The sequence below is a fragment of the Schistocerca cancellata genome, chromosome 5, assembly GCF_023864275.1.
Source record: "Schistocerca cancellata isolate TAMUIC-IGC-003103 chromosome 5, iqSchCanc2.1, whole genome shotgun sequence".
In the NCBI taxonomy this organism is placed as follows: domain Eukaryota; kingdom Metazoa; phylum Arthropoda; class Insecta; order Orthoptera; family Acrididae; genus Schistocerca; species Schistocerca cancellata.
Genome location: NC_064630.1, coordinates 665,093,783 through 665,106,042, shown reverse-complemented (window position 1 = coordinate 665,106,042; position 12,260 = coordinate 665,093,783). Strand labels below are relative to the sequence as shown.

At 44.1% G+C, this 12,260-nt stretch overlaps 1 protein-coding gene across 1 annotated transcript in view; it reads right to left on the bottom strand.

Annotated features, from left to right (window-relative positions):
• The window catches only part of LOC126188296 (sodium-coupled monocarboxylate transporter 1-like), a 134,354-nt gene extending 133,098 nt beyond the window's left edge, over positions 1-1,256 (bottom strand). The window contains exon 1 of the mRNA XM_049929882.1: positions 1,119-1,256. The gene's annotated coding sequence lies outside the window, so the exon portion shown is untranslated. The remainder of the gene's footprint in view (positions 1-1,118) is intronic.
• Between the last annotated feature and the right edge of the window lie 11,004 nt (positions 1,257-12,260).

Here is a 12,260-nt window from a genome sequence, read left to right as displayed (position 1 = left end):
GTTTTTCATTTCGCTTGCCATGAAGTTAAAGAATTCTGAATTTCTGATTGTGAGCTCTGACTGAACTTAATATTACGTAATCCCTGGAATCAGAAAAGTTATTCCTACTCGAGTAATGACTGACATCATCAACACACGTTTTACTGATCATCACATGAACTCAAGGCTGATTATAAACAATTGGTCTCAAAAATAAATAATCCTCTTTAGGTCTGATTACTCGATTAATTCATTCAATGAATGGAATTTCACTACAACGCAAATTTTAACTGACAGACTCGATCAACCACTGTAACAATTACACTTCCTTGCGCTCATTCTTTAATAAAATAGCGTATTCGGCTGCTGTACTAGTGATTAAGTGTAAACTTAACCACGTAGTTTCCACCATTTTTCTTCGGAACCGGTGCCTTTCAGACAAATTAGGTACACGTAATTGATTATATCTTACACCGGACACTGTAGTAACGTCAGAATATGACTCATTCTCCCAGGACAGGTCAGTCTGTACTTCCTTAAAAAGTGAATCGTATGATTTAACGTCATACTCTATACTCCTTTTAAAAAATTTTCAGTGATTCCTTCACTATTAACAGCAGAACCTCTAGAACTGGGCTTTCACATCATTGTTGCCTTTCAACAGAGCAGTACGAACATACTACTTCGATTGTGGAATGAAGTTGACTGGAGACTCGATATGTGCAGAATTCGCAGGAATTAGAGAGATGTGGGACGGTGGAGAAGGTGTCAAGCTCTTGTCACAAAACTTCATTAACTCTATCAATATGTTTTCAAAATAATCAGCAAAGAAATATTAGTGCAACCGCTTCAGTTCTTAATCAAAGGTAGCGTTTCTTTTATCCCTTTCTCAAGAGTTGTAATTAATTCTCAAATCCTTTCGAACACCAGATTCTTGTGCAGAACTCATCGATGACGAAAATTCATAAATATCTTCTCTTTGTTGCCAATATAACACACTAATTTCGGATAATAATTTTTGACTGCTAAGTTCAAGCCTCATCGCAATTATAGGGAATGCCATGCCAAACCACCTACGGGAAAAAACTGAGTAGATGCACGACGCTGGTACAGTTGAACTGAATGTAGGCGTGGCTCACCCCTTGACAGTGACGTCGTACGATGAGAAGTCGGTCAGCAGGATGTGGAGTCTTCGCAGCCCCTCCTAGGTTGGTAGGCCTGCCTTGGAGTAACGGTGTCTGGCGTGCTCCTTGGAAGCGACTGCGACGCGATTGTCTGCTCCGGTAGTCTAATAGTTGGCTGGGTACCTTGTTTTTGTCAAGGACGCGGCGATTATTTTTGTTTGCACGTGGAAGTCTACCCAGGTCTGACACGATAACGAAGAATAGGATCGTTGCCTGTCCAATGCACGGCGGCATGATGTAATATCTTACGTCACAGAAAACTGAGCACTTAACGGGGCATTGGATATCTGTGAATTCTTGGAAACAGTCTTGTCTCGTAACGCCTTTGAATTTAACAGGGACATCTAAAGCCAGCGAGAAGGGCTAGCAATGAGAAACAACCCTGCAGGCATTTTATCTCAATTTTAACAATAACCTCAAAGTCCAGTTGCTTTGAAGAACACCATTATTACTTCGACGACTCTGTTTTATCACACAGAAGTGATACAGATATGTGAATGTAGTTGCCCAAAAATGTCTTCCATGCACCCGCATCACTGAATTTACCGTTGATAACGGAACATTTCGGAAAATTAACTTGCTCGATACGGCTACAACAGAGCGGAACAGGGGAACACGTTTTCGGGACGTGTGGAAAGCCGACATGTCCAAATGTCATTACAGCAAATTCATGCCACCCATACAGTGCATAATGGCGTACTTTAGATTCACGATTAATAGAATTTAAAGGTTTCCGTTGCTAGGAAGCTAAACCGACAAAGAACTAGTACTTCTGAAATAAGTCTCGATTAATAATAACTATCATCTTAATATGATTGAAATATACAGGGCGAGGCAGGAGGAAAGGTGCAAGCTTTGAGGGGTGATAGTGTTACCCATTCTGAACAAAAGAAAAAAAATCTTGATATGGGCGTACTCCATTTTCCGAATGATTTTGGAGATAGAACACATTTAATATATGTTTTTATTTATTTTCTCTGTTCCTCAAACACTGTCATTGTTAACAAAGTAGCACGGTAAAATAGGGGAACCTAAGACGAACAATTTGGTATGGGACACTTGCGGTCTATCAAGTCGGGGAGCTACGTCAAATTGACCTACAACAACAATCTAAGCTACAGTGCATGCACGTCGCGCGAGATTGTCAATATTTTCGCGCTCTGTTCAGGCAAGCTATTGATCCTAGAGAAAAATTGAATATGGTCTTTTTCTTTAGGAAATTTAATGTAATTTAATTTTGAACTGCGACACGTATGGCTCGAGGATGCGGTTCTCGTGTTATTCAAGGAAAATGTACAAAAGTTGTATTAAATGTATTCTGTCTCGGAAAACCATTCGGAATATTAGAGCTTATGCCGATACGAAGTTTTTTGTTCACCCCAATCACTAACACGATAACTCTTCAAAGCATGCACTTTCCCTCCTGACTCTCCCCTGACAGATTTAGAAAAGGCTTTGGCGCGAATAAAATCTGTAAATGCAGAGAATAAAGCTTCCCATAATAATAAAATGACGTGAAAGAAAGATATGCAGCACTGACTTAAACAAACAAATATCGGATAAAATAGCACAAGGTCTGTGTAAACATAAAATTAGTGTAGAATTGGAGGCCACGAACGCAGTAGGAAACAAATTAAAGGATATTTATTTAATTTATTTAATCGTATGACTAGGGTCCCCCGCCGGGCAGGCCGTTCGCCGGGTGCCAGCTTTCAATTTGACGCTACTTCGGCGACCTGCAGTCGATGAGGATGATAGGATGATGATGAGGACTGCACAACACCCAGTCCCTGGGTGGAGAAAATTCCCCGACCCAGCCCCGAATCGTACCCGGGCCCAGAAGATTGACAATCCGTCACGCTGAGCATTCAGCTACCGGAAGCAGATATGAAAGCCTATAATAACAGTGACGAAAATAACTAATTTTTGAGCTCGAGAATGTACAAACTCAAATGTGGTTGCTATATCGGCCAAACAGGCAGTAACTACATAACACGAAATAAAGTACACCCAAACAAAAAGAGTAACAAACAGCGTACGGAGAGCATATATACCCAACTGGGTACACAAAGAACGGCATGCATATCTGTTTAAAAGGTCCACATCTAGAACAAAAACGTGCCCTACTCAGCTTATTGGAAGAAACTGAAATAAATGACACACGAGAAAATAACTACACGAACTCCAAAAAGGAACAATCCGAGTTCCGTCACAGAAACTGTTTCGATACCTTCAGATTCATTCATTACTGTCGCACACACATGCAGTACATTTATAATATGTAATGAATATTGTTGCTTAAAACTGAAATAAATCGACTAGATATTAATATCTAGCTTTCTAATCACCTCCAACGCTGGGACACTGGCATTCATAAAATCAGTCCACGTGTCCTTACAACATCGTAGGGCGCACTCCTATCTTAAAAGTCTGATAAGTTGTTTCTGTGCACCACAGTCACAGTCACAACTCGGAGCACCGACCACATCTAGTGCGGATTCTATTCAATTTGAGCTACAGTCTCCTGTCATGTTCGACGCCCACAGTGTCACAGTTATACTTCTCGGACCATTCTCGTTCTTGGTAATTTCCGTTGTGTTGCTAGTTCTTGTTCCATGCTTTGGTGTTACGTGTTCAGCTAGCTGGTTATGCACCTGCCTAGTGAGAAGGAGATCACTGTTTCTAATCCCGGTGCGGTACACATTTTCACTAGTCGCCGCTGTTTCCGTGCAATGTCCCGATGCAGCTGACATCAGCAAACCCTTTTCTTTGTCCCCCACTCCACCTTCAATTTACATATAACGTATCACAGCTGCAGATTCCGTGTGATATCTGTTCTTTCGGACTTGCTGAGCGGCAGTTTTACATGCATCTCAGTGCTCATGGGGTCATACCTCCTGAACTATGTGTCGTACAATGACGTGTTTTCCTATGTATATTCAGTAGTATGTGTGTATACTCCCTGCAAAATATGTTACGAATAGAGTTAGTAGTAATGATGTATTAAACTGAAAGGTCATACACGAGGCCACAGTTTCTCACACATCTCAGTATTTGACATTATATCTCTTAAACTATGTGTCATATAATGATATACCAGGTGATCAAAAAGTCAGTATAAATTTGGAAACTGAATAAATCACGGAATAATGTAGATAGAGAGGTACAAATTGACACACATGCTGGGAATGACATGAGGTTTTATTAGAACCAAAAAAATACAAAAGTTCAAAAAATGTCCGACAGATGATGCTTCATCTGCTCAGAATAGCAATAATCAGCATAACAAAGTAAGACAAAGCAAAGATCATGTTCTTTACGGGAAACGCTCAATATGTCCACCATCATTCCTCAACAAAAAATGGTTCAAATGGCTCTGAGCACTATGGGACTTAACATCTTAGGTCATCAGTCCCCTAGAACTTAGAACTACTTAAACCTAACTAACCTAAGGAGATCTCACACATCCATGCCCGCGGCTGGATTCGAACCTGCGACCGTAGCAGTCTCGCGGTTCCAGACTGCAGCGCCTAGAACCGCACGGCCACCGCGGCCGGCTCCTCAACAATAGCTGTAGTCGAGGAATAATGTTGTGAACAGCACTGTAAAGCATGTCCAGAGTTATGGTGAGGTATTGGCGTCGGATGTTGTCTTTCAGCATCCCTAGAGATGTCGGTCGATCACGATAGACTTGCGACTTCAGGTAACCCCAAAGCCAATAAAAGCACGGACTGAGGCCTGGGGACCTGGGAGGCCAAGCATGACGAAAGTGGCGGCTGAGCACACGATCATCACCAAGCGACGCGCGCAAGAGATCTTTCACGCGTCTAGCAATATGGGGTGGACCGCCATCCTGCATAAACATCGTACGTTCCAGCAGGTGTTTATCAGCCAGGCTGGGGATGATGCGATTCTGTAACACGATTGTCATGCGCAGTCACTGAAGTTTTGCTGTCCAGCGCCGTCTGTCGGACATTTTGTGAACTTTGTTTTTATTTTGGTTCTAATAAAACCCCATCTCATTCCAAGCATGTGTGTTAATTTTTACCTCTCTATCTTCATTATTGCGTGGTTTATTAAGTTTTCAAATTTATATTGACTTTTTGATCACCCGGTATTTTCCTAGGTACATTCAGCGAAATATTTACAGACTGTCTGCATAATTTTTTGCGAATATAGTTAGTGGAGCAGATGTAATAAATTAAACTGTCAAGCACGACGCGGCAGCTTTTCACGGATATCAGTACTTGACGTCATATCTCCTGAGCTAAGTGTCTTATAGCCATACATTATTGTCGGTACGTTCAGCGGTACATGCGGATGCTGTCTGCGAAAAGTGTTGCGAATACAGTTATTAGCTTTGTTATTGTGAAGAATCAAGACTGTAATAAATATAACGTCTTGCATGATGCGTCTGTTTTTTCATGCATGTCAGGGTTTCTGACATCATATCTCCTGAACCGTGTGTCACACAATGATACGGTTTATCTGGTTCATTCAGAGGTATGTGTGAATATTGTTTGCAAAATGTGTGGCGAATACAATTCGCAGTAAAGAAGTAACAAATTGAAACGTTATTCAGTTTTACGGCAGGAACAGCGAAAACATAGTAAGCCCTGAAATTTCTTTGTTTCGTTGTTCTCAGTAGGTCATCAGCGAGAAAAAGTTTAGGAAAGCTCTGAAATTACGTATAAAGTTCGGTGTAAGTTGTAACGGTATATCCTCCTCCAGTATTACTTTTTCTCAACAGCAGTTGCTGATACCAGTATTATTTTTCGAGATTTTGGGCACGTCAGTATTATCTCAGTTGCTTTTCTGAAAGCTTTCATATAATTCTATAGACAATATGTTATATTTTAAGCTAAAATTTATGGAAAAGATTTACTTTGTTTGCGCTGTTATAATGGATAAGTACTAGTTCTGAAGTACTAGTTTTGAATGAACAGTTAATTATTTTTTCAGAAACATTTAAAATTACAAATTATTGCCACACTTAAAATTTATATGCTTAGTTACACAATACAGTGCTGATTATTGTGTCTATTTCTGGATTCATTTATGAAGAAGTAATAATCGAAAGTAGTAATGCAACAGAAACTAGTAGAAATTCATTTGTTAAGCAAAATTGTAAACCCTTTGGAATATGGTTATTTCCGAAGAGTGTGAGAGTCGCAAGTATGCCTCTGATGTGATCGGAGGTATTTTTGTATTTTGTCCGAAAAATGTAATCTCGTGTTTGTTAATGTGAAAAATCAGAAGACTGTATGATGTAGTAAAATGTGAGAAAATAGTTTTAGGTAAGCACAGAAATTCTGCAACAACAATCTTCAAATTGATTTGTACCAATCCAACCGTGAGGACCTAAAATGTGACACTTTCAGCTTCAAGAAACAGGCCCCTAGACAAGAAGAACTGGAGCCAACTCTGCATGACGAGCTAAGTAAAGTAGAAAGTTTATTGTAATCTTTGCTCCTCTCACATCTTCATAACAGACTAATATGGATAATAGATGGAATTAGGAAGAAGAGGGGAGATTACAAAGTCTCTATGTCCTCTCATTCTCTAATACTGGACGACTAGAGTGCGGCTATTTGTGAGTCATTGGCTACATTGTTTTTTCACACCCACCCTTTTGATAGGCAGGTGGTTCTTAGCCCCACAGCGATGATTTCCAAACAGTAAGCGATTTATGTATCAAGTTTTGTTGAAATTATTCCAGTGGTTTAGGAGGAGATGTGAAATATCCATCCATACATACATATATACATACACTCCTGGAAATGGAAAAAAGAACACATTGACACCGGTGTGTCAGACCCACCATACTTGCTCCGGACACTGCGGGAGGGCTGTACAAGCAATGATCACACGCACAGCACAGCGGACACACCAGGAACCGCGGTGTTGGCCGTCGAATGGCGCTAGCTGCGCAGCATTTGTGCACCGCCGCCGTCAGTGTCAGCCAGTTTGCCGTGGCATACGGAGCTCCATCGCAGTCTTTAACACTGGTAGCATGCCGCGACAGCGTGGACGTGAACCGTATGTGCAGTTGACGGACTTTGAGCGAGGGCGTATAGTGGGCATGCGGGAGGCCGGGTGGACGTACCGCCGAATTGCTCAACACGTGGGGCGTGAGGTCTCCACAGTACATCGATGTTGTCGCCAGTGGTCGGCGGAAGGTGCACGTGCCCGTCGACCTGGGACCGGACCGCAGCGACGCACGGATGCACGCCAAGACCGTAGGATCCTACGTAGTGCCGTAGGGGACCGCACCGCCACTTCCCAGCAAATTAGGGACACTGTTGCTCCTGGGGTATCGGCGAGGACCATTCGCAACCGTCTCCATGAAGCTGGGCTACGGTCCCGCACACCGTTAGGCCGTCTTCCGCTCACGCCCCAACATCGTGCAGCCCGCCTCCAGTGGTGTCGCGACAGGCGTGAATGGAGGGACGAATGGAGACGTGTCGTCTTCAGCGATGAGAGTCGCTTCTGCCTTGGTGCCAATGATGGTCGTATGCGTGTTTGGCGCCGTGCAGGTGAGCGCCACAATCAGGACTGCATACGACCGAGGCACACAGGGCCAACACCCGGCATCATGGTGTGGGGAGCGATCTCCTACACTGGCCGTACACCACTGGTGATCGTCGAGGGGACACTGAATAGTGCACGGTACATCCAAACCGTCATCGAACCCATCGTTCTACCATTCCTAGACCGGCAAGGGAACTTGCTGTTCCAACAGGACAATGCACGTCCGCATGTATCCCGTGCCACCCAACGTGCTCTAGAAGGTGTAAGTCAACTACCCTGGCCAGCAAGATCTCCGGATCTGTCCCCCATTGAGCATGTTTGGGACTGGATGAAGCGTCGTCTCACGCGGTCTGCACGTCCAGCACGAACGCTGGTCCAACTGAGGCGCCAGGTGGAAATGGCATGGCAAGCCGTTCCACAGTACTACATCCAGCATCTCTACGATCGTGCCAGTAGTGTCAGTGTCGTCGTAACTGCTGTCTGCTTCACGTCTGCTGTGCAGCGAGCTACCTTAATTTAAGTATTAACTGTATTTTCTTACTTGTCACTTCTTCTTCCGTGTGTATTTGCTTTTAGGAAGCTTTAATTTTCGAGTGCTCTTAATAGTGTTCCATAGATTTCGTGTTTGTTTTGAATACAATCAGAGAGAGTCCCTTTAGTCAGCCATAGTGCCAGTAGTGTCAGTGTCGTCGTAACTGCCGCCTGCTTCACGTCTGCTGTGCAGCGAGCTACCTTAATTTAAGTATTAACTGTATTTTCTTACTTGTCACTTCTTCTTCCGTGTGTATTTGCTTTTAGGAAGCTTTAATTTTCGAGTGCTCTTAATATTGTTCCATAGATTTCGTGTTTGTTTTGAATACAGTAAGAGAGAGTCCCTGTAGTCAACCATAGTGCCAGTAGTGCTAGAGTTTGTTTTCAATACAGTCCAGAGACAGGTAGTGCTATTTTCATTGTTTTCTACAAGAAGTCGCTAGCAACCACAGTTTAGTGAATAAGCAGCCGCCTTTAGTGAATTAGCAGTCTAGTTAAAGGTTGATTAACTCCCTTCAGTAAATTGTTTCCTTAGGATGGATAGGATGTGTGACTGCTGTGTACGGACGCAGGAGGAGCTGGCCACTGTTCGCGAACAGCTGAGCGTGTTGATGGCCGCGGTCAGCCGTCTTCAGGCTGCTGCCTCGGAGTGTAGCGGCAGTGGGGAGTCTGGTGCGTCGCAAGGTACACCCCAGGTGTTACATGCTTCACCCACTGTCCCTGCTGTCGAGACATCTTCGCGGGTACCGGGCGCGGTTGGGCCACCCTCTCCCCAAGGGGAGTGGCGGGTTCAGCGGCGTTCGCGGCGCACGAGGCGGAAGGTCAATGTGGAGGCTGGCCGTGTGGCATCGCCCGCTCTGCCTGTGAGGGGACATGTGGCTGCTCCTTCAGCAAGGTCCGAGCAGGCACACGGGGGGGAGGGGTTTATTAGTTATTGGGAGCTCCAACGTTAGGCGGGTGATGGAGCCCCTTAGGGAAATAGCGAGAAGGTCGGGGAAGAAGGCCAGTGTTCACTCTGTCTGCTTGCCGGGGGGTCTCATCCGAGATGTGGAGGAGGCCCTACCGGCGGCGATAGAGAGCACTGGGTGCACCCGACTGCAAATTGTTGCTCATGTCGGCACCAATGACTCCTGCCGTCTGGGTTCAGAGGTCATCCTCAGTTCGTACAGGCGGTTGGCGGAATTGGTGAAGGCGGAAAGCCTCGCTCGCGGGGTGGAATCAGAGCTAACTATTTGTAGTATCGTTCCCAGAACCGATCGCGGTCCTCTGGTTTGGAGCCGAGTGGAAGGCTTAAACCAGAGGCTCAGACGATTCTGCGGAGATCTGGGGTGCAAATTTCTCGACCTCCGCTATCGGGTGGAGAAATGTAGGGTCCCTCTGAATAGGTCAGGCGTGCACTACACGCCGGAAGCGGCTACAAGGGTAGCGGAGTACGTGTGGAGTGCACATGGGGGTTTTTTAGGTTAGAGAATCCCCTCCCTAGGCCCGACAAGACGCCTCCTGAGACGCGGCAAGATAGGAGTAGGCAAAATGCAACAGGGAATAACAATATTAATGTGCTAATAGTAAACTGCAGGAGCGTCTATAGAAAGGTCCCAGAACTGCTCTCATTAATAAACGATCACAACGCCCATATAGTACTAGGGACAGAAAGTTGGCTGAAACCAGACGTAAACAGTAACGAAATCCTAAACTCAGATTGGAATGTATACCGCAGAGACAGGCTGAACAGTGAAGCGGGAGGCGTGTTTATAGCGGTAAGAAGTGCAATAGTATCGAAGGAAATTGACGGAGATCCGAAATGTGAAATGATTTGGGTGAAGGTCGCGGTTAAAGCAGGCTCAGACATGGTAATTGGATGTCTCTATAGGCCCCCTGGCTCAGCAGCTGTTGTGGCTGAGCACCTGAAGGATAATTTGGAAAATATTTCGAGTAGATTTCCCCACCATGTTATAGTTCTGGGTGGAGATTTTAATTTGCCCGATATAGACTGGGAGACTCAGACGTTCATAACGGGTGGCAGGGACAAAGAATCCAGTGAAATTTTTTTAAGTGCTTTATCTGAAAACTACCTTGAGCAGTTAAACAGAGAACCGACTCGTGGTGATAACATATTAGACCTTCTGGTGACAAACAGACCCGAACTATTTGAAAAAGTTAACGCAGAACAGGGAATCAGTGATCATAAAGCGGTTACGGCATCGATGACTTCAGCCGTAAATAGGAATATTAAAAAGGGTAGGAAGATTTTTCTGTTTAGAAAAAGTGGCAAAAAGCAGATTTCAGAGTACCTGTTGGCTCAACACAAAACTTTTGTCTCAAGTACTGATAGTGTTGAGGATCAGTGGACAAAGTTCAAAACCATCGTACAATATGCGTTAGATGAGTATGTGCCAACCAAGATCGTAAGAGATGGAAAAGAGCCACCGTGGTTCAACAACCGAGTTAGAAAACTGCTGCGGAAGCAAAGGGAACTTCACAGCAAACATAAACATAGCCAAAGCCTTGCAGACAAACAAAAATTACGCGAAGCGAAATGTAGTGTGAAGAGAGCTATGCGAGAGGCGTTCAATGAATTCGAAAGTAAAATTCTATGTACTGACTTGGCAGAAAATCCTAAGAAATTTTGGTCTTATGTCAAAGCGGTAGGTGGATCAAAACAAAATGTCCAGACACTCTGTGACCAAAATGGTACTGAAACAGAGGATGACAGACTAAAGGCCGAGATACTAAATGTCTTTTTCCAAAATTGTTTCACAGAGGAAGATTGCACTGTAGTTTCTTCTCTAGATTGTCGCACAGATGACAAAATGGTAGATATCGAAATAGACGACAGAGGGATAGAGAAACAATTAAAATCGCTCAAAAGGGGAAAGGCCTCTGGACCTGATGGGATACCAGTTCAATTTTACACAGAGTACGCGAAGGAACTTGCCCCCCTTCTTGCAGCGGTGTACCGTAGGTCTCTAGAAGAGCGTAGCTTTCCAAAGGATTGGAAAAGGGCACAGGTCATCCCCGTTTTCAAGAAGGGACGTCGAACAGATGTGCAGAACTATAGACCTATATCTCTAATGTCGATCAGTTGTAGAATTTTGGAACACGTATTGTGTTCGAGTATAATGACTTTCTGGAGACTAGAAATCTACTCTGTAGGAATCAGCATGGGTTTCGAAAAAGACGGTTATGTGAAACCCAGCTCGCGCTATTCGTCCACGAGACTCAGAGGGCCATAGACACGGGTTCACAGGTAGATGCCGTGTTTCTTGACTTCCGCAAGGCGTTCGATACAGTTCCTCACAGTCGTTTATTGAACAAAGTAAGAGCATATGGACTATCAGACCAATTGTGTGATTGGATTGAGGAGTTCCTAGATAACAGGACGCAGCATGTTATTCTCAATGGAGAGAAGTCTTCCGAAGTAAGAGTAATTTCAGGTGTGCCGCAGGGGAGTGTCATAGGACCGTTGCTGTTCGCAATATACATAAATGACCTGGTGGATGACATCGGAGGTTCACTGAGGCTTTTTGCAGATGATGCTGTGGTGTATCGAGAGGTTGTAACAATGGAAAATTGTACTGAAATGCAGGAGGATCTGCAGCGAATTGACGCATGGTGCAGGGAATGGCAACTGAATCTCAATGTAGACAAGTGTAATGTGCTGCGAATACACAGAAAGATAGATCCTTTATCATTTAGCTACAAAATAGCAGGTCAGCAACTGGAAGCAGTTAATACCATAAATTATCTGGGAGTACGCATTAGGAGTGATTTAAAATGGAATGATCATATAATGTTGATTGTCGGTAAAGCAGATGCCAGACTGAGCTTCATTGGAAGAATCCTAAGGAAATGCAATCCGAAAACAAAGGAAGTAGGTTACAGTACGCTTGTTCGCCCACTGCTTGAATACTGCTCAGCAGTGTGGGATCCGTACCAGATAGGGTTGATACAAGACATAGAGAAGATCCAACGGAGAGCAGCGCGCTTCGTTACAGGATCATTTAGTAATCGCGAAAGCGTTACGGAGATGATAGA